The 27,529-nt window shown below is 34.9% G+C and overlaps 1 long non-coding RNA gene across 1 annotated transcript in view; it reads left to right on the plus strand.

Moving 5' to 3' along the window:
• LOC129146629 (uncharacterized) overlaps nt 1-27,160 on the plus strand; it is a 138,557-nt gene extending 111,397 nt beyond the window's left edge. The window contains exon 3 of the long non-coding RNA XR_008553554.1: nt 27,013-27,160. This is a non-coding gene — a long non-coding RNA (uncharacterized LOC129146629). The remainder of the gene's footprint in view (nt 1-27,012) is intronic.
• Nucleotides 27,161-27,529: the final 369 nt, after the last annotated feature.

The following is a 27,529-nucleotide window of genomic DNA, read 5'->3' on the forward strand; positions in this document are numbered from 1 at the left end:
AAAATGCCAAAAAATTCTGTATTCAGAAAAAAATCTAAAATAATGACATTTTCAGATAAAGCAAGAGCAAAGAATTCATTGGCATTATATGTGTGTTACAAGAAATATTAAATGTAGTCTTATGGCAAAAATAAAAGTGATATTAAATGAACACCCTCTACACAGAATAAAGAACCTCAGAAATGGTAGATGCAAGACTTTTTCTCATCAGTTAAATTTTTGGAAAGATAACTGCCTATTTAAATCAAAAACAGTAATAAAGGCAAGTACAAAAGTATTGTGGATTTCTAATATATTTAGTAGTAAAATGTATGCCAAGAGTGCAGAGAATGGAGGGAGAAATGGAAGTGTAATGTCTTTAGATTTTTACACTATTAGGAAGTGGTATGCTGTTCAAGGTCAGCTTTGATAAGTTTCATGATGATTATTTAAACTTCGTAACAACCTTTAAAGACATAAAACCAAGAGATATAGCTTATAAGTCAATGGAATTGAAAGTGGAGTTCTGAATATTTTAACTCATTCAAAAGAACAGCATTTAAGAAGAGATGTGGCCAAGTAGAAAACGAATAAGCAAGATGGCAGACTTATCCAAGTCTTTGATTATATTAAATGTAGATTGTCTAAGCAGTCTTATAAAATAGCATATTCTGTCAAACTGATAAAAGTTCATTGAATAAAATATAATGATTGGCAAAAACTACTTTTTTACTTTTTGCTAATTAATGCTTTTGTTTCTTTTTTATTCTTTTGGCATTTATAGAAACATTTTTATTACAAGTGTCCTATTGAGATACAATTACTGTATAACATTATTGGTTTCAGGTGTACAGTATAATGATTCATTGTATGTGTATATTGCAAAATGATCATCACAATAAGTGTACTTTCATCACTACACATTGTTATAAATTTTTTTCCTTATGATGAGAACTTTAAGATTTACTCCCTCAGTAATATTCAGATATACAATACAGTACTATTAACCATAATCACCATATATATTATGTCCCAAAGACATAATATTTTTATTTTATAAATGGAAGCTTGTACTTTTTTGCTACCTTTTCTCATTATGCCCACTAACACTCTGGCAAGCACTAGTCTGCTCTTTGTATCTATGAGTTTGTCTATTTATTAGAGTCCATGTGTAAGTGATATCATATAGTATCACTTATGATAAGTTATATCATTTGTCTTTGTCTGACTTATTTTACTGAGCATAATGCCAGTAAAATATCAGGTCTATCCATGTTGTTGCAAATGAAAAGATTTCCTTCACGTTTTGACGAAATAATATTCCATTATCAATCTATTATACCTCTCTCTCTCTCAACACACACCCCAACACCTCTACATCTATCTGTAATTATCCATATATAATTTGTATTTATTTCACAATCTCTTTATTCCACATCATTGGACAAAGAGATTGTTTCTATGTTTGACTATTGTAAATAATGCTGCAGTGAACTTGGAATTCAAGTGCAAAACACTTCAATTAGTGTTTTTCTCTTCAGTGCCAAAATGCCCAAAAATTAATTACTGGATCATATTGTAATTCTCTTATATATATTTTATTGAAGGAATATTGGTTTACAACATAAAGGTTTTAGTTGTACATCCTTAAATCAACATCTGTGTATGCTACATTATGTTTATCACCAGAATTTTAGTTTTTGTTAATCATCGTTTACTTGAACCCTTTACCCCAATTTAGCACCCCCATTCTTCCTGCTCTTTGGTAACCCCTATTTTGTCCTTACAGCTATAAGTTTATTTTTGTATGATTTAGTTTATTCATTTATTTTGTTTCTTTTTTTTTAATTCTTTTTTTTTTATAGAGGCATGTTTTTTTTATTTATTCATTTATTTGTTTGTTTTGTTTATACATGCACTGGGTACAGTCAGAAGCGCGGGAGGGTGAGAGAATTCACCAGAGCCAGAGCGGGGAGCAGAGCAGGCAGAGGGACCGAATTACACTGCTGAGGGGAGCAGCGGGCGGCAGGAGAGGTCTGCGCGCCATGTGGGACCCTCCTCCGGTGGCCGGGGAGCAGCCGGGGATCGAACCGGCGCCGCAGAGGCCGCGGGCAGCTCCGCAACCCAGCGCTCAACCGCTGCGCCACCGGGGAGGCCCTAGCCACATATCGTACCATGTTTGTCTTTCTCCATCTGACTTCTTTCACTACATATAAAACTCTCTAGTTCCGGGCCTCCCCGGTGGCACAGTGGTTGAGCACTGGGTTGCGAAGCTGCCCGCAGCCTCTGCCGCGCCGGTTCAGTCGCCAGGCGGGGCAAGGGTCCCACATGGTGCTCAGACCTCTCATGCCTCCTGCTGCTCCCCTCACTCCCCTCAGCAGTGTGTTTCGTCACTCTGCCTGTTCTGCTCTCCACTCTGGCTCTGGTGGGTTCTGTTGCCTTCCTGCGCTTCTGACTCTGCCCAGTGCTTGTGTAAATAAATAAATCTTTAAAAAAAAAAAAAAAAAACCTCTTTAGTTACATCCATGTTATTACAAATATCAATATTTTAACTTCTTTTTATGGCAAAGTACTATTCCATTATGGTCATATACCATGTACTCTTTATCTAGCCATCTTTATCAGTGGGCACTGAGGGTCTTTCTAATTCTGGTTCTTGTGAATAATGCTGCAGTGAACATGGTGTGTGTTTGTGTGTATTTAATGTTTTCTCTCTTTTTTGGATAAAAAAGGGGAATACTGGATCCTATCAGTTCTGTTTTTAATTTTTTCCAGAACCTTAATACAGTTTTTTCATAGCAGGAGAACCAAATTACATTCCCACCAAGAATGCACGAGTGTTCACTATTTTCTCCATCTTTGTAACATTTATTTCTTGTCTTATGATGATAGCCATTCTGCCAGGTATGAGGTGATAATCTCATTGTGGTTTTGATTTGCATTTCCCTGATGACTGGTGATACTTATAGAGCTTTCATATATGTATTGTCTATGTGTATATTTTTGGAAAAATGTTTATTTAGATACTCAGCCTATTTTAAAATTAGATTGTTTGATTGAGATATGTTATTCGTATATTTTAGATATAAACCTCTTAGCAACTATATTCTCCCTTTCTGTAGGTTGCCTTTTCATTTTGTTAATGATTTCCTTTGCCATGCAGAAGCGTTATGATTTGATGTAGTCCCATTTATTTATATTTGTTTTTGTTGCTTTTGCTTTGAGTGTCAAATCTAGGAAATTTTTGCCAAGACCAATGGCAAGGAACTTACCGCCTGTGTTTTATTTAGAAGTTTCATATCTTAACATTCATATCTTTAGTCCATTTGAGTTAATTTTTGTGTGTGTTATAACATAGTGGATGTCTCATTTTTTGGTGTGGCTTTACATTTTTCTTATCACCATTAACTGAATAAACTGTCCTTGGTGTTTTTTTCTGAAGTAGAGTTTTAAATGTAGTCTGAAAGAATTACTGAATCATAGTTCTCCAAAGAAACAGAACTGTGTGTATATGTATGTATGTGTGATATAAATATGTTGTTTGTGTATGTGTAAAGAGATCGATTACATGGAATTAGCTTACACAATTATAGCTGGCTAGTAAGAAGTCTGTAGTGTATGCCAACAGACAAAAATCTGTTGGGCAGGATCGAATGCTTCATTCTTGAGGCAGAATTTCTTCTTTAGGAAAATCTGAGCTTTACTCTTAAGACCTTACAAGTGATTGGATAAGGTTCACACATTATGGAGGTGCCCCCAGACTATGGAAGTTAATCTCCTTTATTAAAGTGAACAGATTTGTAGACATTAATATCTATTAAAAATTATACAATAACTTCACAGTAACACCTAGGTCATATTTAACTGAATAACTAAGTATCTATCCAAGTTGACACAGAAAAATTGCCATTACAAAGATAATAATATGGCAGACTTTGGAAGGCAGTTTCATAATACATTTTAACATTTCAATATTGATGCATTCCTCTAATTGTGGCATCTAAAGGAAAAACAAATAAATGGAATAATGTAGTAAAGGGGAAAGATTAGTTATTAGTACAGATTATATGATTTCTTTGTTGACACAAATTTGCATGGTGTATTTGCTGTATCTACAAAAGATATCCTATACAAAATATGACTGAAGTATCTGTTAGTACACAAAATATGGCTAAGTGGTTAGACTTTTTTTTTTAAGATTTATTTATTTATGCATACAAGAGCTGAAGTACAGGCCAGAGATGCAGGTGGTCTAAGAGGACTCACCAGAGACAGAGTGGGGAACAGAAGAGGCAGATTGACTGAAGTACACTGCTGAGGGGAGCAGCAGGCTAGTCAGGAGAGGTCTGTTGTGCCATGTGGGTTGCTGCCTGGCCGCCTAGGGATTGAACTCTTGCTGCAGAAGCTGCAGATTGCTTCATAGTGCGGTGCTTAACCCCTTTCGCCACCAGGGAGGCCCCTAGTGATTAGACTTTTAAACAAATATATCATGCCATCCAGCTGAATGTTCAATCCTCCAAAATAATCATTTTAGGAGATTATATCTTTTAATTTATGGTGCTAATATTCCTTCATATTTTGATTCTCATCTTCTAGAGTTGCTTCCTGCGCCTGAAATGCATTCTTTCTACTACAATGATAATTCTTTCACCTTTTTGCTTTTTGTCATTTCCTATCTGATCATTCATTTTAAATTGCAACCTTCTTCCACCTTACTTTGCTTTCTTTTATTCCATAACATTTACACTTTCTGATGCATTATATATTGTACATATTTATTATCTGCCTGCTCTAGAAGCTAAACAACACTATGACCTGGATTTTCAAGTCTAGTATAGATACTTCTTCAAAGAGTTTGCAGATATAAAGTCTCAATTTTTATAAAAATGTAACATATAAAGCAAGTATGATCAAACTTAAATTGTTTTGAAACAGAAATAAGATCTGATTTCACCACAGTGGAAACGTCATGTGCTAATGAGTTCTAAAAATATTTAGCTTGGCATAAAGGAAAATGTTCCATAAAACAAGACCTCCTAAAGAAACACTTTTAATATAAATTAGTTTGCCTTTGTGTACTTTCTTTTTACTAGTAAAAGAAATTTTTTAAAGCCACTTTAAGAGTTTTTAAATTAAGCACTGGAAACAATTTTCATTTTAAAAGTTCCTTTGTACACCATTTATTTGCTGGGTATTCTAAAAGCTAGCATAAACAATGAAGGAAACAAGTCACTGCCCTCATGGATCTTACTATATACCGTGCAGGACAAACAATAGACAAATAAATAAATAATATAATTTCCAAAAGTGATATGTTTTAAAAAGAAAAGTAAAATATAGTATGTAGTTTGAGGTTCATAGGAGGCTGGGGGTGCTATTTTAGATAAGATGATCTAGGAAGAAGTCTCTGAGGAAATGAGGTTTAAGCAGAAACCTCATGACTGATAACATGGGAACCAGGTCTGGGACAAGAGTGTCCAGGGTGAATGGAACAGCAAAGGAAAAGCCTATAGGGTCAGCAAGTACTAATGTGTGAGATAGAGCAAAAAATCCCGAGTGCTGATGTGGAGAAAGTGAGGGAAAGTATTAGATTTATAATAACTTTATAAGGGCTTTAGAGATCAAATTAAGAAATTTAAGGGCTTCCCTGGTGGCACAAGGGGTTAAGACCCAGCACTATGAAGCTATCTTCAGCCACTGTGGCACGAGTTCGATCCCCCACCAGGGAGCTACCCACATGGCACAGCAGACCTCTCCTGACTCACCCGCTGCCCCCCCTCAGCAGTGTATTTCAGTCAATCTGCCTGTTCTGTTCCCCACTCTGTCTCTAGTGAATCCTCTCACCCCCCCACACCTCTAGCCTGTACCCCAGTTCTTGTATGCATAAATAAATTAATCTTTTTTTAAAAAGTTAAAAAAAAAAGAAATTTAAATTTAAATTTTATTTTAACCATAACAGGAGGCCATTGGTGGATTTTGAGAAAGGTAAATGTATGTGATTTCTAAAACATTTTTGGAAAATATATTAATAACAGTGTTTTGCTTAAAAACCAACTTTTAAAAGACATAAAATAATAATTTTCACTGGAAAAGCTTTTTAATAATTGAAAAATGTACAAATTAAATTAAACAGCACTTAAAAATATATGAATTAATATTTGGTACTTACAACAGGAAGATGTGATTTTCTTAATATTCATGGATTGCTAACAAAAAAATTTGTATAAAAGATAAGAACATGGAATTTACCACAGAAAAATGCATATGCCCAATAAACATGAAAATGTTCAATTTGACAATATCTCCTTTCCACTGTGATAATGTCACACTGTGATTGCTGCCCTTACAGGTTTTCTGTTCTTTTCCTAGAGTATCCTTGTTATCAAGTATGTGCCAGTTCCTTTTATTATTACTAATAATTAAATAAAATGTTTTACCTGGATAGCTATTTTCAAGAGAGGTGTGTGTGTATGTGTGTGTGTGTGTGTGTGCTGGTAAGATGGATGAAGGTAAGGGAGGGTTCACAGTGTTCTTATGTAATTGCTAGTCTTCACATGGAAATAGTCTTCTCTTGCCACAGACACAAAGTACTTCCTGGAAAAATGGATTGTTTGTGTATTATCTCTGCTACTCTAAACCTAACAGGATCTAATATTCTGCTGACAACTCACCTCTGTTCATATAAATGTGATTACAAACAAGTCCTATAGCAACTTAGGGTGAAGTGTATACCTTTAGGGAATATCTTTTACCATCATTTCTGAACTTTTCTCTGAGAGACCCTCCACCACTACCTTTCTCCAAGCCTACTTTTTTTCACTAATTCTCTTGTGGCTCATACTAGATCTCTGCTGCTTCTACCTACTTTAGAGTTTGGAGATTATATCTGAATCCTAATAAGGCTGACCATGTATTACCTGAGTTTCTCCATGGAGGAAGGAAAAGAAAGAGGTTGAGAAGGAAGAGGGAAAAAAATGAATCCAGAAAAAATGATCTAGAAAGCAAAATCTCTAGGAAAGATACAGTGAAATAACAGAAGAGCTGGCCAAAGTTAGGAAAGAAGTATTTATTTCAAAGATGGAATTAAAAAGAACACAAGAGACTAGACACTATGGAGAAGGAATATGAAAAAGAATGAATGAATACGAAATATGAAAAAGAAAAAGGAATATGAAAAAGAAAAAGAATTAATAAAATAAACCAAAGAAAATAAAATGATTAGGTCTCTCCAATGTGTATATGTACAGACAAATAGATTGAGATTGACTCAAAAGAAAGAAAAATAGAAAACAAATAAATATTTAAAGATAAAATCTAACAACTCTTATAAAAGAGAGGAAAATTAGTATCCATATCGAAAAGACACACCTATGGGTCAGGAAAAATTAATCTAGGCTATCAATGCTAAAGCATATCTTCATGAAGTCAGTGAACTTTAAACATTAAAAAAAAAGGGATAGGCTTATCTTTTATTTATATATATTAAAATTTAGTGCCACTGACAGTGAAGTAACATTTACACGATTTTGTAGAAAGTGTTTTGTCTTTTAAATTCAAACCGTCTTCAGGTATAAAGACTACAGGTAAGTTTGAACTCAAAATATCGTTTCAAGTCTGTCCTTCTTGAAAATATTCCTAGAAAATGAGTGCCAATTAAATGGAAATAACTAGAAAAATTACCACTGAAGGATGCATGGTGAGTATTGAGAGGACTTAGTGGTAATATAAAGACTAAAATGTGGGAATTGAAGTTAAAGGACAAAGGGTAAATCCTATCTTCCCTAAAAGTAGAAATGGTACACTCCTCAAACTATTTTGTTCCCTTTTCTCCCAGATTTTTGTACTTGTAAATTTGTTGGTTTTCTCCTCTATGTATGTACAAGCCAAAGAATGTCAGTTAAAACTGCAAATAGTAAAGGTATGAGCAGAATTTAACAGTACAAAGCAACACACTGAAAAATATTAACTGAAATATAATGAAGGAAAAGCTGTAAAGAGTAATAGAAAATATGCTAATATTATGATTGCTAATAGAAATTACTAATAGATCTTGGATATAGAATTAAAACATAAAGTTATAAATAACATGTCAATTTGTAAATACAGAGTTGCATAAAGTTATAACTATAAACATAACTCCTGGAACAAAGATACAGAGAAACTACAAGTGGGGAAAAAGGAGATAACAACTAAAAATAAAATCTTTTCTTTAAAAATCTGGAAAATAAGTTAAAGTAATAACAGAACGAAGGCAAACTCTATCAGATACTTATTGCCACGCTTATCATTTAAGATTGTACTAAATAGGGCCTCCCAGGTGGCGCAGCGGTTGAGCGCTGGGTTGCGAAGCTGCCCGGCTGCAGTGCCGGTTCGATCCCCGGCTGCTCCCCGGCCACCGGAGGAGGGTCCCACATGGCGCGCAGACCTCTCCTGCCGCCCACTGCTCCCCTCAGCAGTGTACTTCGGTCCTTCTGCCTGCTCTGCTCCCTGCTCTGGCTCTGGTGAATTCTCTCACCCTCCCGCGCTTCTGACTGTACCCAGTGCGTGTATAAACAAAACAAACAAAATAAATAAATAAATAAATAAATGAAAAACATGCCTCTAAAAAAAAAAAAAAGAAAAAAAAGATTGTACTAAATAAAGGTGGGCCTCCCCTGGTGGCGCAGCGGTTGAGCGCTGGGCTGTGAGGCTGCCCGCAGCCTCTGCAGGGCTGGTTCGTTCCCTGGCTGCTGGCGAGGGTCCCACCAAAAAAAAAAAAAAAAAAATGTACTAAAGGAATCAGCCAAGAGAAAAATGAATGTAAGTGGATTACACGCGTGTTATTTTAAAAAAGTGAATTTCCAGCTAAGAATGAAATTCTGTTCTCTGGTTTATGCACAAAACACCACTAAAGTGTTTTAGACATGTTGAAAACTAAGCAAGGGTAAAAATCAAGGCAAATAAATGCAACAAAGTACTTAGGTCAGACAAGAGTAATCTGTCTATAGAAACACAAATCAGATGAAAAAAGTTTCTTTTTTTTTTTTTAAAGCAAATAGTACAATTCACTATGAAGATTTAGCAGTATGAATATCTATAAACCAAATAACTTGGTGCTAACACTCATAAAGCAAAAGCCATGCATGTGAAAAGGGAAAATAAAAACACACTACACTTAGAAATTTATTCATTCTCTCACAGTACAGTACCTAACAGATCAAATAAAGGTCAGGATAAAAGAACAAGGAAACACTAAAAGCATTTGCCCAGAAATCAGAAACAATTGGCAAAGGTGCCAGTTGTCTTGACTATCATTTAACATTTTGATGATGAGACCAGTCAGGAGAAAGATAATAGATGTTTTAAATTTTTTTTAATGAACATAAAACCCCTGCATGCAGATGATTTGCTTATATACCTGGGACTGCCGACCAAAATAAAATCAACTGAGTAACTAGTACAAATAATAAGAGAATTCCCTGAGATATTAGGACACAAAATTAATGTATCCATATAGGTAACTTTCATGTATACCAAAATAACTCTTAGTTAAGCCCTAGTGCTGTGTCATGCTTAGGCATGTACTGTTTGGGTATGTGCCATACACCTATGTTTGCTGTAATAAATAACCACACATGTCATGGCTTAATGCCACAGATATTTATCGTCTCACAGTCCAGATGTCAAATGTCTGAAATCAGTTATCACCAGGACAAAATCAAGGTGTTGCCAGGGCCATATTCTTTCTAAAGGCTTTACCGATAAAACGTAACTTACCTGGAAAAATTAATGGCCCACTGAAGTTCATCATGAATTTGAAAACTATTTTGTGACCATTTATCAAATAAGGAGTTAACATTCAATATTACATATGCATATGTATATATGAAATCATATAACTCAATAGAGGACCTGAAGAGACATTTTTCAAAATAAGACATACAGGTGTAACAGATACATGACATGTTGGGCATCACTAGTCAGAGAAATCCAAATCTAAACCACAATGAAATACCGCCTCATACCTGTTATAAAGGCTATAATAGAGATTACTGGTATTGTTGAGGATATGAAGGAAAGGGAATGTTTGTCTACTGTTTGGGGATTCCACAAAAAATTAAAGATAAGTTTACTGTGTTGTCCCATATCTGAATATGTGTTTCACTTCTGAGACTATATCAAAAGGGAAAGAAGTCACTGTCTCAAAGATACCTGCACCCTATGCTTATTGCCACATTATTCACAATAGCCAAAATATGGAAACAACCTAAGTGACCATTGCATGTATGTCTGTGTGTGTGTGCATGTGTATGATATATATATATATCATGTATTTGTGTGAAATGATACATATTTATAATACGTTTTAATGTTATTTAATATTAAGAAAGACCATGCCATTTGTGATAGTCATTGAGGGCACTGTGCTAATTAAATAGTGTCAGACAGAGACAAATTCTGTATGAGCTCATTTATATATGGGATTTTTTTTAAAATAGCCAAACTCTTATAAATAGAGACTAGAATCATCATTGCCAGGGACTGGGAAGTGGGAGAAATAGGGAGATTTTGGTTAAAGAGTACAACCTTCCTTTTATAAGATGACTAAGTTCTCAGATTTAATATTTAGCATGGCATATATAGCTAACAATACTGTATTATTTACTTGAAAGTTGCTAAGACAATAGATCTTAAATGTTCTCACCACAAGAAAATTGTAATTATGTGAGGTAATAAATGTGTTAACTAACCTTATTGTGGTAATCATTTTGCAAAATAAAAGTATATTTAATAATCATGTTGTACACCTTAAATTTACCAGTGTTATATGTCTTATATCTCAGTAAAGCTGGAGGTGGAGGAAAGACATATCCTCCAAGGGAAAAGAATATAATCTAGATGAAATTATTTATGACCTATGTTAATATCAAAGGATTATACCACAGAAATAATAACTTTGATTATGAGATGCTGCCTAGACAGCATTGACTAGTGTTAGGTAATATGTTATAAATACATCAGATTACTTTCCTAACTCAGAAAAACTACAAATTCCCAAGCATATTTGTTACCAAAAATTTCTTAGACAGGTTTATATGATATTTATAGATTGAGACTTAAGGAATTATTGATGATGTTTATCTATGAAGAGATAGGGCTCTTATTTATACCCTTCTGTGTTCTTTGAACTTTACCATAATCATGAATTAATTTAAGAAATTAAAAATCACTTTAGAAATAAACAAATTATGGTATGTCTCTGTGAGTGGATAATATTCTTATCCAAGAGTCCAGAAAAGGAGATTATCTGAGTTGAAGTAGATAGTATGGCCTTCATGAAAAATGTGTGGCTTAAACTATGTTTTAAAATAATAGAAAATCCAGAAATAAATCCACAGATTTATGGTCAACTAATCTTTGACAAAGGAGCAAAGACTATGCATTGGAGCAAAGAAAGTTTGTTCAATAAATGGTGCTGGGAAAACTGGGTCGCTACATGCAAAAGAATGAAGCTTGACCACTACCTCACACCATACACAAAAATCAACTCAAAATGGATTAAAGAACTAGACATAAGACCTGAAACCATAAAATACATAGAAGGAAATATAGGCGAAACACTACGTGATCTGCACATCAAAGACATCTTTACAGACACATCACCCAAAGCAGTGATAGTGAAGGCAAAGATAAACAGCTGGGACTACATCAAATTAAAGAGCTTCTGCACAGCAAAAGAGACAATAACAAAAACAAAGAGAAACCCCACCAACTGGGAGAACATTTTTGCACCCAACACTAATGATAAAGGACTGATCACAAAAATCTGCAAAGAGCTGATGAGACTCAGCAACAACAAAGAAAATAATCCAGTCAAAAAATGGGCAGAAGAGCTAAAAAGAAACTTCTCTGAAGAGGAAATGCAAATGGCCAACAGGCATATGAAAAAATGTTCAACATCACTTGCCATCAGGGAAATGCAAATCAAAACTACCATGAGATACCATCTTACACCAGTGAGAATGGCACATATTCAAAAAACTAGCAACAACAAATGCTGGCGAGGGTGTGGAGAAAAAGGAACTCTTCTGCACTGTTGGTGGGAGTGCAAACTGGTCCAACCACTGTGGAGAGCTGTGTGGAGATTTCTGGACCTACTAAACATAGAGCTTCCATATGATCCAGCAATTCCACTCCTAGGTATTTACCCAAAGGACACAGAAACATCAATTCCAAAGAACACCTGCACCCCTATGTTTATAGCAGCACTGTTTACAATAGCTAAGCTTTGGAAACAACCCAAATGCCCAAAAATAGATGACCGGATCAAGAAGATGTGGTACATATATACCATGGAATATTATTCAGCATTCAAAAAAGATAAACACATGCAATTTGCAGCAACATGGATGGCGCTGGAAGGGATCATGCTCAGCGAAATAAGCCAAAAAGAAAAAGAAAAATACCGGATGGTCTCACTCATAGCAGGAATCTAGAAAACTTAAATAAGGGACCAGGAAAATGAATAACTATAAGAAAGTGAAAATCAAAATCAACAAAAAACTATGAACCAGAGACACTTTTAGGGGGGCGGGGGTGGGAGGGGAGGGATTGGGGTCAGAATGGGGGGGCTGCAATTGTATGGGGAATATAACAATAAAATTTATAAAAAAAAAAAATAAAATAAAATACAAGGAAGGGGGCCTCCCCGGTGGCGCAGTGGTTGAGCGCTGAGTTGCAAAGCTGCCTGCAGCCTCTGCAGCGCCGGTTCAATCCCCGGCCCGGCCACCGGGCTAGGGTCCCACATGGTGCGCAGACCTCTCCTGCCACCCGCTGCTCCCCTCAGCAGTATAACACGGTCCTCCTGCCTGTTCTGCTCCCCGCTCTGGCTCTGGTGAATTCCCTCACCCTCCCGCACTTCTGACTGTACTCAGTGCTTGTATAAATAAATAAATCTTTTAAAAAAAATAATAAAATGAAATACAAGGAAGGTTTGTAAAATAAGAAAGGCAATGGAAGAGCATAACAGAAGGAAGAATGATGTTTGATGTCTACTTTGGTCTGTACTTCTTGCTAATTGTACAGATCTATTTATTTTTCTTTATATTATCCAATTATACTGTATAGTTCCTATGTATAGAACTTGAAAATATTCCACAGTAGAGATTTAAGTTTAGTAGACCTGTACTTCATTTATTCCACATTTATCAACCGATGTTATGTAGCTTGCATGTCATACAACAGTAAAAAAAAAAACATGAAATGAAGGCACTTTTGCTGTGTTTTTGCTTCACCCGGACAACTACTTTAATTGATTTAAAGTATGATTCTTCATTTCTTCTAGGTGAATTGTCTGACGGGAAACCATTTTGTGATCTTCCAACATATCTAATTTTTGTTCAACAATTTTAGCTGTCATTCTTTTTTTTTTTAAGTTATACCTGTAAATATCACTTGAATATTATAATTATTTTGTAAATTCTTTTTCCTATGTGGCATTTATATAGACTCTCTATTTCCCAAGTTGTCTCTTTAATTGCTTGTTTTTCTTAGAAACTTAAACATGAAACTTTTAATAACAGAACAAGTATTTCCATGAATTATAGTTAATAGAGTGTCACCAAGTACCTCTGTTCTATAAATTATAATAACAGAATTTCTTTGAAGCAAATTAAGTTTTAAGTAAGTGTATCCACTTATGTTTCTGTATGAGATTTATTAAACATCTTTATATTTAATGCAAATTTTTTTCCAAATCCAAATGATTTTAACCCTTTTAATTACTTGTGTCTTTTCATTTTTATTGGCATAATATATTAGAACTTCTTTATTTGACTTTACCATGAATGCATAGGTTTTTTTCATGCATTGGATTTTTTTAATCACCTTCTAAAACTGATTAAGTCAACATACTAGTCTGAATAACTAAATTTGCTATACATGACCATTCAATTATATATATATTCTTGTGTTGTTTGAGACTTACTTTCATCATTACTTACTTATAAAATAAGAATAACTACCTATTGAAGGGAAGCATTAGTTTTTCATTACTTTTCAGGTCCAACTAAAATTCTAATGTGAATGTTAAGAATCGTAATAAAGACCATTTGATCACAGCATCTTTACCTATTGTATAATAGATCGTAATATCATTTTGATTTTAAAAAACTGCCTATTTCCAGCTGTAAGAATTAGCTCAATTTCTTTATCCTAAATTAAGATCTAGAAATTATTTTTTATATAAATCAGCTGTGACTGATAATCTTCACATTATCTTCCCTTACCTCCAGTGTCAAAAGTCTTTATGAAAGACTGCTGAATTTTTTTCTAATACTTCAAACATACCACATCACTTTACACAAACTTTTCGAGAATCAGCAGGAGCTATAAAAAGACTGGGAAATGTATATTTTCATTAATTATCCAGCCCAAATTGTGTTTTATACTTTATTTTATAATTTTTAACTATTAAACTTATATTGTGATCTTAAAAGCCCAAAACAATTATATTTTTAATCTTTTTTTTTTTTGAGGTAAAATTTGTTTACAACACTGTATATGGTTAGGAGTATAGATTCACACTGATTAACATGAGTATTACCATACCATGCCCACCACCAAAGCACTGGTAAAAACTACACCATAATCCATTGGGTTCCATTCCCCATCTCCTCCACTCCTGGTAGACTCACTAATGCTATTACAGTAGTATTTTACTCTAGTTTTGGTTTACATTTCCCTGATGATAAGTGATGATGAGCATTTTCATGGGCTGTGTCTATCTCTTAAAAGGGAAGTGTCAAATTTAGTTCTTATGCCCATTTTTTGATTGAGTTGTTTTCTTATTGTTGAGTTGTATGAGCTCTTTGTAAATCTTGAAAATTAGCCAAATTAGCCAATAACCAAAAGGTTATCTTTTCATTTTAAGCATAGTTTCTTTTACTATGCAGAACCTTTTTAGCTTGGTTTCATCCCATTTGTTTAATTTTACTTTTCTTTCCCTTGTCATGGTAGTGAAGTCCCCAAAGACATTCTTAAAGCCAAGATCATAGAGTATTTTCTCCAATTAATTTTGTGTTTTCAAATCTTCCATTCAAGTCTTAGATTCACTTTGAGTTAATTTTTGTGTGTGATGTGAGACAGTGGTCTAGCTTCATTCTTTTCCATATGGCCGTCCAGTTTTCCTAGCATTATTTGTCGAAGAGTCTTTACTCCATTGTATGTTCCTGGTACCTGTCATAAATTAACTAGGGATTTATTTCTGGATATTCAGGTCTATTCCATTGATCTCTGTGTCCATTTTTATTCCAATAGCCTGCTGTTCTGATTACTGTTGATTTATAGCATTGCATTTGAAGTATGAAAGTGTTACATCGCCATTCTTTTATCACAATTGCTTTGGCTGTTTCAGGTTATTGTGGTTCCATTTGAATTTGACTAATGTTTGCTCATTTTCTTTCACAAATGCCATTGAAATTTTAATTGGGATTGTGTTCTATGTGTATATTGCTGTGGGTGAGATGATTTTAACAATGTTATTTAACCCAATTTATGAGCAAAGAATATCCTTTCATTTCTTTGTGTCTTGCTTTCATTTTAATAATATCTTATAGTTTGTGTTGTACAGGTGTTTTACCACCTTTGTTATGTTTATCCCTAGGTTGTGTGTGTATGTGTGTGTGTTTGTTTCTTTAATTGTTTGATGCAATTGTGAATGGGAGTGTTTTCTTGATTTCTTTCTCTTTTCATTTATTTTTTGCATATAAAAACACAACCAGTTTTTGTCAAATTGATTTTACAGACTGCTACTTTACCATATAATTCATTGTTTCCAACAGTTTTTTTAGCAGAGTCTTTAGGGTTTTCTATATATATTATCATGTCATATATAAACAATGATAGTTTTACTTCTTTTTGAATTTGGATTTCTTTTGTATTTTTCTCTTTCCTAATTGCTCTAGCTACGGCTTTCGATACTATATTGAATAATAGTGGTGAGAGTAAATATCCTTGTCTTGTTCTTGATTGTAGAGAACAAGCTTTCAGTTTCTCACCCTTGAATATAATATTAACTGAATTTGGCATATATAATCTTTATCATGTTGAGGTATGTTCCTTTTATCCCCATTTTATTGGGAGAAAAGACCAAAGCAATTTTTACTTTTTTAAAAAGATTTATTTTATTTATTTATACATATAAGAACTAGGGTGTGTGCCAGAGGGGCAGTGTGAGAGGGGTGAGAGGATTCACCAGAAACAGAGTGAAGAGCAGAACAGGCAGATTGAGTGAAATAACACTGCTGAGGGGAGCAGTGGGTGAGACAGGAGAGGTCTGCTGTGCCATGTGTCAGCTCCCTGGCCAGGGAGCGAACTTGTGCTGCAGTGGCTGCAGGTGCCAGGGAGGATGGGAGGCCCCAAAACAATTTTTTTAAAGAATTTTTAAATATTGTTGTGATTTATAACATTTTATGGTAAATGTTGGGAGCAGCTTGAATTTGGCTCAAGGACATATCCTAGAGTCTAGCAATTATTTATTTGCAAATCGAAATTTACATATTTTACCCACGTTGTGCAATATGAATAACACATATTAATTATAAACAATTTAAATGAGTAAATAAACACTAAAATGCTAAGGATTTTATCCTGTTACAATTTATGGTCTGGATAGTTAACGAAAGTGTATTGGTTTCTTGGTACATATATATAGTTTTTTGATTCTTGTAAATTTTCTATTGCATTTATACTGTTATTTATGCTCTAAAATATTCTGTCTTTAAATTGGCCCATATGTGTGTGTTAATATATACACAGACATACAAGAGAAAATTATGCAATTGTAAATTCAGCATAGCCTTTCGTAGTCTGCAGAAATAAACTTTTCCCATTGCCCACTGTTAACTAGCTGTGCAATGCCCATGGTAGGAGTCATTGGCAGTTCTTAATACTTGAACAGTCAAGCCAATTTATATATTCCAGTAAATATCTTCCAGTCAAGCCTACTAGAACATAAGCCTGGGACCCAAATGAATGAACACAGATAATTGTGAATTTTACTGTCTTATTCTTTTCTTGTTTCTTTTTCCCCTCTATAATTCACACTTTACATGATATAACTTAAAGTTGTTCAAACTTAGACAAATTTTAGTTTCTCATTTTTTCATTCTTCTGGTTGATTCTTAGCAGCCACCCACCATTCCCTCTCCACTCCACACCCCTGGCAACAACTCATCTTTTTGTCATTACGTATTTGCCCATTCTGGACATAGCATGTAACATAGAATCATACAATATGTGACTTCTTGTGTTTCATTTCTTTCACTTAATTAAGTTTTCAAGATTAATTGTTGTGGTAGAATATGTCAGAATTTCCATTTTTTATGGCCTAAAAATATTCTGCTGAATAGTGTAACACATTGTTATCTATTCCTCATTTCATGAGGGTCAACTCTTTTTGAATCAGTTATTAATCTTTAATAATAAGAAACCTGAAATTATCACTTGATACAGAGCAGTCTTTGATATGTTTTGGATTTGAGTTTTAAAAATGTATTCATATGTTTGTTTAAGAGTGTTATGTATTCATAGATACCTTTGAACACTCTAAAATATTCATTTAAAAGAAGACACATATGATTCCCAAATGTTTTACATGAGTGAGTGTGTATAATTTCTGAAAATTGATGGAGAAGGAGGATTTGCTCATTTGTAGAGGAGAATATTCAATTCACTCTTTTTTCTTTGTAAACATTTACTAGAAACTTTCTTCTTTTATCTCTAAATAGAAGACATCCTTATTGACAATAATTGTAAATCTTTGTCTTACCTCCCACAAGTAATTGGTCAATATGCCCTGTAGATTCTACCTTATTTACATCTCTATTTCATTCTTTTTTGTTTTGACCAGGAGGAATTGAGTTCATTTTTATTCTATGTTTTAATGAAGAAACTTACTTTGCATCTATTAGAGAATATCTTAGACTGTATTTTGACTATCTGTATACTTTTCTCTTTTCCCACCACTGGTCTGTGAGCTCCTTAAAAGCAAGAACTGTCATTTGCTTCTTGATTTTCTTCTATAGTTGTTGACAGAATTTATCCTCATCTGTTTGCTGAAGAAATAACAAATGAACAAGTAGAGTGAATAAATGTTCTCATTTATTTTTAGCCTATTATTTGTTATAGTGTTTCTCAGTGATTTCCTATTAGGGAAAACTTTAAAATTTTCAAAAAAAGATATCTTTGCTTTTTAATTACAAAAATAGTGTGAAACTATATTAATAAATATATAACTAATATTTACTATGTATAGTTAAGACATTGAAACTCTAAGGTTCATTTTGATTCGATAAATGCAATTCATTGATTTGGTTATGGTCATCTTAAGGCAAACTTCAGGCTTCACTGGATTTTTATGCCCCTCACTAATTATATGTTGCAAAAAATATCTGAACTTACTGTATCTAACCAATTATCTATGTGACAGTGGACTTTAAAATGTAGGACTGACAGTTAAATGTTTAAACCTCTATAATACGCATAAACACCATGGTCTGAGAGAGGTAATCCAGGTAATCAGCTGACTAAGTGACTAACATGTAGTTGTACTTCTCATGCCCCATATGTACCTCAGGTACTTTCAAATCATTTTATTATTAGGGGAAGAAATGTTTCAATAACTATGCAGAAATTAAATATTTTAAATTACATTTTTTTAAAGATTTATTTAATTTATGCATACAGGCCAGAGGTGTGGGGGGTGAGAGGATTCACCAGAGACAGAGTGAGGAACAGAACAGGCAGATTGACCAAAGTACACTGCTGACGGGAGCAGTGGGCAAGACAGGAGAAGTCTGTTGCCCCATGTGGGTTGCTTGTGGGCCCAGGATCGACCTTGTGCTGCGGTGGCTGCAGATAGCTTCATCGGTTGTGTAACCCCTTGCACCACCAGGGAGGCCTCTTAAATTACAATTTTAAACAGGTATCATTAGTGCCTCTAACATTACTAACTCCTTGGAAAACTCTGTGACTTTCTAGATCAGGGGTAACAAACTTCTTCTGTAAAAGGTCACAGAGGAAATATTTTAGGCTTTTGGGCCAGCATGTCTCTGTGGAACTGCTCAACTCTACTGCTGAGGTGTAAAAGTAGCCATAGGCAATACATAAACAAATGAGCATAACAGTGTTCCAGTTTATTTATGGACATTGTAATCTGAATTTAATATAATTGTCAGGTTTCATGAAATTATATTTTTCTTTCAACACTTTTTGAATCACTTAAAAATGTAAGTACCATTCATGGCAAAACAGGTGGCTGACCAAATTTGTTATGTGGGCTGAAGTTGCCAATTCCTGTTGTAGAGAGTTAAACCCACAGGTTGGGAAAATCTGCTTTAGTAATAGTTCTTAAACTTCTCCACTACCAATTCTATAACATCATCTTAAAGTTCTTACTAATGTGTTTATGCCTGATGAGAAAAGACATTCAGTTTTTTACCTGCAGCTTCTGTGTGTGACCCCCCAATATTTACTCCTTTATCCCACTTCACAAGTAGCCCCCAAGATGAAAAGAAATTTCAATACTGCTTGCTGTGAAACTGTCTTTAGTTAATGATGCAATGTGATATAATAGAAGTAAAACTGGAAGGCATGGAAACCAGCTGTAGCGCTGGTTCTACCACTACTGAAAGTGTACAAGTTCCTTAATTCTCTGAGGCTCAATTTTCTCTCCTACTTACCTGGAAAAGATAGTATATTGTAATAGTGGATATGAAATCACTACTAAAGTAAAAAGTGTAGCATAAATATTATCATTGTGGTGGTGGTTGTAATTTATTATTCATTCTCACATATGATTTCTGGCAGGACTCTATATATGCTGATAGATTCCTCTTGAAGATTAGATATAGATTAAGAATTGCGCATAAGTATTCTCCAGACATTTTGCTTCTCTACTCTCTCACTTTCAAGCTACTCTTATCTCCTCAATGTATAGAGGAGACCAGGTTCATTATTAATAGCACTATGAACTTTTCAAATTATATTTCACATATTCTTTCTTATCATTCTGTGCAAACAGTAACTTTGTATTCTCCCTGCTGTAAACCAGTATCCAAAGCAAAGTCCAGAATATATTTGGATCTTAAAGTTTCTGAGTGAACCAGTAACAAGTAACACAGATTTCCATATGTTCACTTGCCTTTCATTATCAAAAGTAATATAGACCACTCATTATAAACAAGTTGTTTTTAAATTCACAAATTAAAATATGTAGGGTTACAAGGAAATCTGCATTACCAACTTTTCTGGAATATAGTTCTGTCCACAGACACTATTGAGATCATGGGCCGTATTTTAAAATGAGGAAGAATTCTTAAATAGGGTTAGGATACACAATCAATGACTAAAATTTACAAAGTTACTATGATAGGATATAAAACAAATACAAGCTTTATTTGATCTCTTTAAGAAATCCTTCCTCTTTATGACAAAAGAGCCAAGAATATACACTGTAATGAGGAAAGCCTCTTCAATAAATTGTCTTGGAAAAACTGGACAGCCACATGCAAAAGAAACAAACTACGAGACCACAATCTCACACCATACACGAAAAACTGACTTCAAAATGGATAAAAGACTTAGAAGTAAATAAAATAAATAGAAGTAAACAAAGGCAAATGCTTCTTGACACAAGCTTCAGTGATGTCTTTGAAAATTCATCTCTAACAATAAGGAAAATGAGAATATAAACAACTGGGACTACATCAAACTAAAAAATCTTCTGTACAGAGAAAGAAACTAAAACAGACAGACACCCTACTGAATGGGAGAAAATATTTGCACACCTTACATCTAACAAGAGACTGATATCAGAGAAGTCATAGAACTCAACAAAAAGAAGACAACCCAGTCAAACAAAGAAGAGCTAAATAGGCACTTCTCCAAAGAAAACATACAGATGACCAACAGGCACAGGAAAAAAAAAGTTCCTTGTCACTTAAAGTCAGAGAAATAAAAATCAAAACCCCAGTGAGGTACTTACCAACTCACACTTTTGAGAATGGCCCATATTGAAAAACCAGAAGCAACAAGTGCTGGTGAGGATATGGAGAAAATGGAATCCCACTGCAGTCTTGGTTGGCATGTAGACTGGTACAGCCCCAATGGAAAAATATAGAAGTTTCTCAAAAGATTAAAAATGGGCCTGCCATATGACCCAACAGTTTCACTCCTAGATATCTACCTTAACAATAGCAAAACACTAATTTAAAAGGAAATTTGCATTCCCATGTTTATTGCAGCATTGTTTATAACAACCAAGCTACAGGAACAACCTAAGTTTTCAAAAACAGATGAGTGGGTAAGAAGGTCTGAGATAGATAGATAGATAGATAGATAGATAGATAGATAGATAGATAGATATACACACACACACACACACACACATACACAATGGAGTATTACTCAATAATCAAAAACAATAAACTCATGCCATTTGCACAACATGGTTGGAGCTGGAAGAAATTATGCTAAGTGAAATAAGGAGATAGTCAAGTTTCAGATGGTGTCACATATGTAAAATATAGAGAAGCCAGACAAAGGGTCAGATAAAGACAAACTTACAAACTAACCCTTGAAAACTGACTACAGAACTGAGGCAGAGCAGGGGAAGGAGGAGGGATGAGAATACAGTGGGGAGGGAGCACAGTGGGCTATCATGAAGGACTATGGGTCTTTCCGTGGCAGGAGTGCTATGGTAACTACGTCTGAAAGGGGTGATTCTATTTTTCCAAAATACCAACAACAATGTAAACCAACATTGCCTCAATTTAAAAAAAAAAAAAAAAAAGGAAGAAATCTTTCCTCTGTATTATAAAATTGTAACAAAAAGAATAATGGATTTTTAAAACCTGTTTTGGTTAAATTTCTTTGTTTACAATAAGAAAAACAATTTTTGCAAACTTATTCGAAAAGGACTTCTGGAAGGATGTCAGAGTATTTCATAAAAATGACAGGTGGGAAGGAAAGGAATAAGGGGAGTTCTATGGATTTCAGCTTTCTCCAGAGTAGGCTGTTAATGGGGTCAGCTATAGTCATATGTCCAAATTTCAAAATACATAAAGAGACACCTGGATGATCCAGCATCATTCACTAGGTCAGCCAAGGTAAGAGGGTAGAATCACTTAGTAGAATTAGTAGCACTGAGGAGCACTGTTTGGTATCGGGTTGAGCTGGGAAACTACCTCAAAGGATGTATGGTTTTATTAATCTGACTCCAGAAAATAAATCATTTATTTGGTATTTATTAATGTTTCAAGATGAAACATTTCAAAGCTGGAAGTCATTTTTGTCCACTAACAATTAGACATTTGCAGCTATGAATATTAATATATACCAGCTCACCACAGCCATATTAATAAATGGTTTAATAAAATGTAACATAGCCAATATAAAACAGAGACATTCTAGCAGAGGGGCTAAGAGTGTAAGCCAGTATAATACAGAGAGGAGCTAAGAGCATAAGCCCTTGAGCCAGACTTGTACCACTTTATATCCTAGCTGCACCACAAAATAGCTATAAAGGATTGGATAAATTACTCAATCTTTAGCCCTCATCTTGAGTGTCTATAATAAGGAAGTTTATTGTTGAGCTTCTGCTGCAGTACAAACCACCACAAAATGTCCCTGACATACCACAGTAAGCATTTAGTTCTAGTTCAGGAATCCCCTGGTAAGCTAGAATAAGTCTGATCGAGAGTGAGCTCAACTGGAGATGATTCCAATTAGAGGGTGGGTGTGAGTCTATGCCACGTCATTCATCTTCCTTGGGTCTACTGCTACCTACAACATTTTTCCTCAGGATGAACAGCAGAATAAGAAGGGAAAAGCCCAACTGCTAAAATATATTTCAAGAATTTGTAACTTGTAAGTTTAATATATGTAAAGAGTTTAAAACAATGTCTGGTACATAGTAAATGCTCAGTAATTGGTATTATTAGGCATACTCTCATGCAGAAACACACAGAAGTTCAGTTTTATATATCTGTGACATAAAATACATACTTGGCAAATGTGTCACTTCATTGGATTTAAACATGCTTGAATTTAATTAAAAATTATTTGACAAGGTATATGTCTTTCATGCTGATCAGTCAACTTCTGGAATAGTAGAGTGGTTACTGCCTAATTGCTGAAACCATAGAAGTACTAAAGGTCAGGAAGTTCTACCCTCTCATTTTACAGATAATGACTTAGACAAAATAATGAAATACTTGATTAAAAAGAAAGGGATCAATGGGATTGATAAACAATATATAAATTAATAGTTAAATGAAAAATGGGAATGCAAGGAAGCAGGCCTAGATTTCTAGAATTCTAGCTGAAGATTCATTCCACTGTATCACATGGCCCTGGTGTTGTTTCTGAACCAGATGCCTACAGCGGTCTGTCCTGCAGTCACTGGGACCCATGTCTGTAGTTGCTGTGTCCCCTATTCCATCACTGCTACAGGAACTCCCAGGTCAAACCTGACCTCACTGAAGGGTGCCAAGGTGCAATGTAACTTTGAATTTACTGAGCCTTGGTTCAGCCATAGTTCTTCAGAGCCCTCTCTGGTCCACAAGCCTGCCCTTTCCTGAGGGGAGGCTGGTCTAGACAGGGGCCAGGTTTTTCCTCTTTTGTATCTTGCTCCAGGATCATAAATAGGTCAATTAGGTTTGATTTCTCAAGCGGTCATTCAAACCTTGAGTTAATTATGCAAATTGAAAATGAAAGCAAGCAGATTGGTACTAACCAGAACCAATCAGAAGCTTAGGACTGAAAAACCATCCAGTCAAGCTTGTATTATAGGGGACCCTGAAGAGGATATAAAGCAGAGCAAGAACCAACTACAATCACTCAGCAACCAGCCTCCAAAGGAGAAGAAGCATATAGCAGCCAATCTCTGAAGAGAGAAGAATTCAGAAGCCAGTCTCTGAAGAAAGAAGGATTCAGCAGGTGACCACCACAGGATTCGGCAGACCTTTGTAGACTTTCTCAGAGACCTGACTGCTACATTTGCCTCCAGCCCTGCCTCTCACTTTGCCTGTAAGGAACACTGTTAGCTCACTGTTAGCTTGAACACTGTTTCAAACTGCTGTTGACTATTGGTTGTTTCATACCAATAGCTTATAAAGAACTGTAGCAACAGTGTCTCTGACACCACCTCCTGATGACCAGTGTTGATGGGCATTATTGATCAGTGACCTGCACTCTGTCCAGCCACCTTTGAGAACTGTCCACCACCTCTGATTCTATAGCACTTCTTGGTGCTGGTGAGTCCATCACTATCAAGTCTGGCATGTGGTTGACATCCATCCCAGCCTTCAGACTGTGCATTGTCATCTAAGCAACCCCACACGTGAGCACCTCCAGCTGCCCCCATGAGATGGACCCTGATGCACTGCTGACCACCAGATCCAGGACCTCGTTGAGGGGATAGTGCCATCTTTGTGGTGCAGCCTTTGTCTGGGACTACTGAACACTGCAAACGCAATCTAGGGTGAGACAGCCAGCAATTTGTGGCCTTAGAAACTCGTTTTCCCAATCTCTTGTTTGTTAAATAAACCTCATTGCTGTTGGACTCTGAGCCTGAGTAGTGCCTGGCAATTGAGTGTACTGGTAAAAACTATAGGCAGTACCTTCCACCACCACCACCTGCCCCACCTTGGCACTGTCTTTGGTGTATTCTTTCGGTACTATTAAGTATTCTTTTGGTACTCTTTTTTCTCTGTATCTTAAATTCTGTTTATCATACTTTTTTTCTTTTAGTGGGTCTTAAAAGAAGTAATTTAAGCAACTTTTAAAATAATTTTTGCAATTCTTCCTTCAATTGAAAATAATTGTTATAAGATAGGACTTCTTATAAAACAAATAAAAACTGATTCTTACAGAATCCTTTATCTACTAATATTTACTCAATACTTACTAACTTGTTAAGAACTGGGCATATTGCAGCAAGAATAACAATATAGATCTCGTGTTTGTGAGCATACATTATATTGAAGAAATAGGCAATAAGCAAATTATTATCCAGTATATTTAACAAATCCTTATCAGCAATTCCAAACTCAAAAAGGTCTGAAATTGAAAGTTTTTGCAACTCATATGGTAGTAAAACATGTCCTAATCTAACTCATTTATTAGTAAAATTGACATGAAGCTACTTACTGTCTTTTAAAACCCCACTTAGATGAGCATATGCTTTGCTGTACAGCTATTAAAATATTTGATTTCAGAGTGCTGTTCCAGACCTCTCAGATGGGGGTAGGGAGGTGGGGCATGTTACATAATTACATGTACTATATTGACATTAAAAAAATCAAATAAGGGCCTCCCGGGTGGCGCAGCAGTTGAACGCTGGGTTACAAAGCTGCCCACAGCCTCTGCAGCGCCAGTTCGATCCCCAGCCGCCAGTGAGGGTCCCACATGGCACGCAGACCTCTCCTGCCTCGCCCACTGTTCCCCTCAGCAGTGTACTTCGTTGGTCTGCCTGTTCTGTTCCCTGTTCTGGCTCTGGTGAATTCTCTCACCCTCCCGTGTTTCTGACTGTACCCAGTGCTTGTATAAAGAAATCTTTAAAAAAAAAAAAAATCAAATAATACATAATTCCAAAACACATCTGTTCCTACAGAGATTATGTTGGGCTGTGTAATATTTAGACATTATAAATGTTATGAATGGAAATAAAGCACATATAGGAATAGAGAATGAAGGCCAAACAGGAGGGGTAGAGGTTGGGAAAATTTAGAGTGTAGTAAGAAAATGCCTTGAAAAGAGGTAACATTTGAGTAGATTATTGAAACATACTGTCAAGGGGCTCTCAAGGTAAAAAAGCATTTCACTCTTTGGTAACAGACATGTTCCAGTCTGAGGGAAGACCAATGTCAGAGACCTCAATCAAAGTGTTTATCATATTTGAAGAATAAGAAGTCTATTACTGTATAATACCAATGCAGGAAAGAGTGATTGGCTAAGCTATCACAGAGTTACCCCAACAGAGGGCCCAATCATCTAGAACAAGATAAGATTTTTGCATTTTATCATAAAAATTAAATGAAATTTTTTTGAGTGTTTTGACCAAAGGAATATCTAAAATCCAGCTTTCTTTTTAAGAATTTCACTCTTTTATTCTGTGGATAATAAAAATATTACTCTGTTGCTATGTAGATAATAGATTGTTACAGTAATATATATACAGACTGGGAAGAATAACTAATCATGGCTCTGCATGATATTCAGAAACTTAATGGTGACTGGTCATTTTTAATAAAACAGTATCTTAATCATAGTTTACTAAAATAATGTCTCTTAGATATCCATTGATCAAATTTGTGCTATGAATTTATAGTCTAAATATTATTAAAGTATCATGTTTGTTGTTTCTTGTTCTAGATTTATCTCTAAACATTAGGGCTGAGAAATTAGCTTGGTTATAATGCTCTTCCAAAACTCCCTCCCTCTTCCAGAGTCTTCTCTTTTCCCAGTTGAAAAACAGAAGAAAGAGTGCTGAACTTAGAAAGAACTGGTTTCTCTCATGCTGACTGTCTTTAATTGCCTAGAATATTGGTCAAGTTATATTAACCTCTCTGGATTTCAACTTCCTATAGTGTGGAATATAGGTATTAAATCATCTCATTGATAGAGCTCTTTTTTACCTGCTCTTATAAATTTAGCAAGTACTGTGTATGAGACTAGGATTCTATTATTCTTTTTTAATTTTATTTTATTTTTATATTCCTCATACAATTGCACCCCCTTTATTTTGACCCCAATCCCTCCTTTCCCTGCCCCCTCATAGTGTGTCTCTGGTTTATAGTTGTTTGTTGATTTTGATTTTTTCTTTCTTATAGTTATTCTTTTTCCTGGTCCCTTATTTAGGTTTTCTAGATTCTGTTATTCTTAATGTCTCATAAAATCTCAAAATGTCTTTAAGTATGAATCTAAAGAAATATAGAATAACTGAATAAATGTTTAAAATTAGTGAATTCACCCTTTTTTCCTTCTTAACAGGACCAAGGAAACAAATACCAGAAGCCAAGAGCACAGAATATTTTCCTTCATCAGTTTATAGAACTCTAATACATCGCTAAATCCATCAAACACAAAGGAATGACTGCCTTGGCAGATGGCCACAGAGGATGTCAACAATATTTTGGAGGCAAGCAATGAAATACTTGTGCTATGAGTTTTCTGTTATTAAGCATGTAGAAACAAATAGAATTATCTTACATATTAATGTAAAAATGAAATGTTTTAATATAACAATTTTTATATAAGCATAACTAAACTATTTTTTCCTTTTATTTCCTTTTCCCTGAGCACAGTTGCATGTCAAAAATTACATTTAGCTGCTTTTCATCTTGTATTACATAGTGTAGAGCTACATTTTATCCCTAAATACAAAATAAATATTTAAATAATAAAAATTAAGTACCCATGCTTGAAAATAGTGCTCTTTGTATCTGTCTTGGACACTATATCATATAGCTACCAATACTAAGTAGTTTCAGAAGTTAGAATTATTTCC

The sequence above is a fragment of the Talpa occidentalis genome, unplaced genomic scaffold (genome assembly GCF_014898055.3).
Source record: "Talpa occidentalis isolate TD23 unplaced genomic scaffold, MPIMG_talOcc4v2.1 talOcc4.3, whole genome shotgun sequence".
NCBI classification, from domain to species: Eukaryota; Metazoa; Chordata; class Mammalia; order Eulipotyphla; family Talpidae; genus Talpa; species Talpa occidentalis.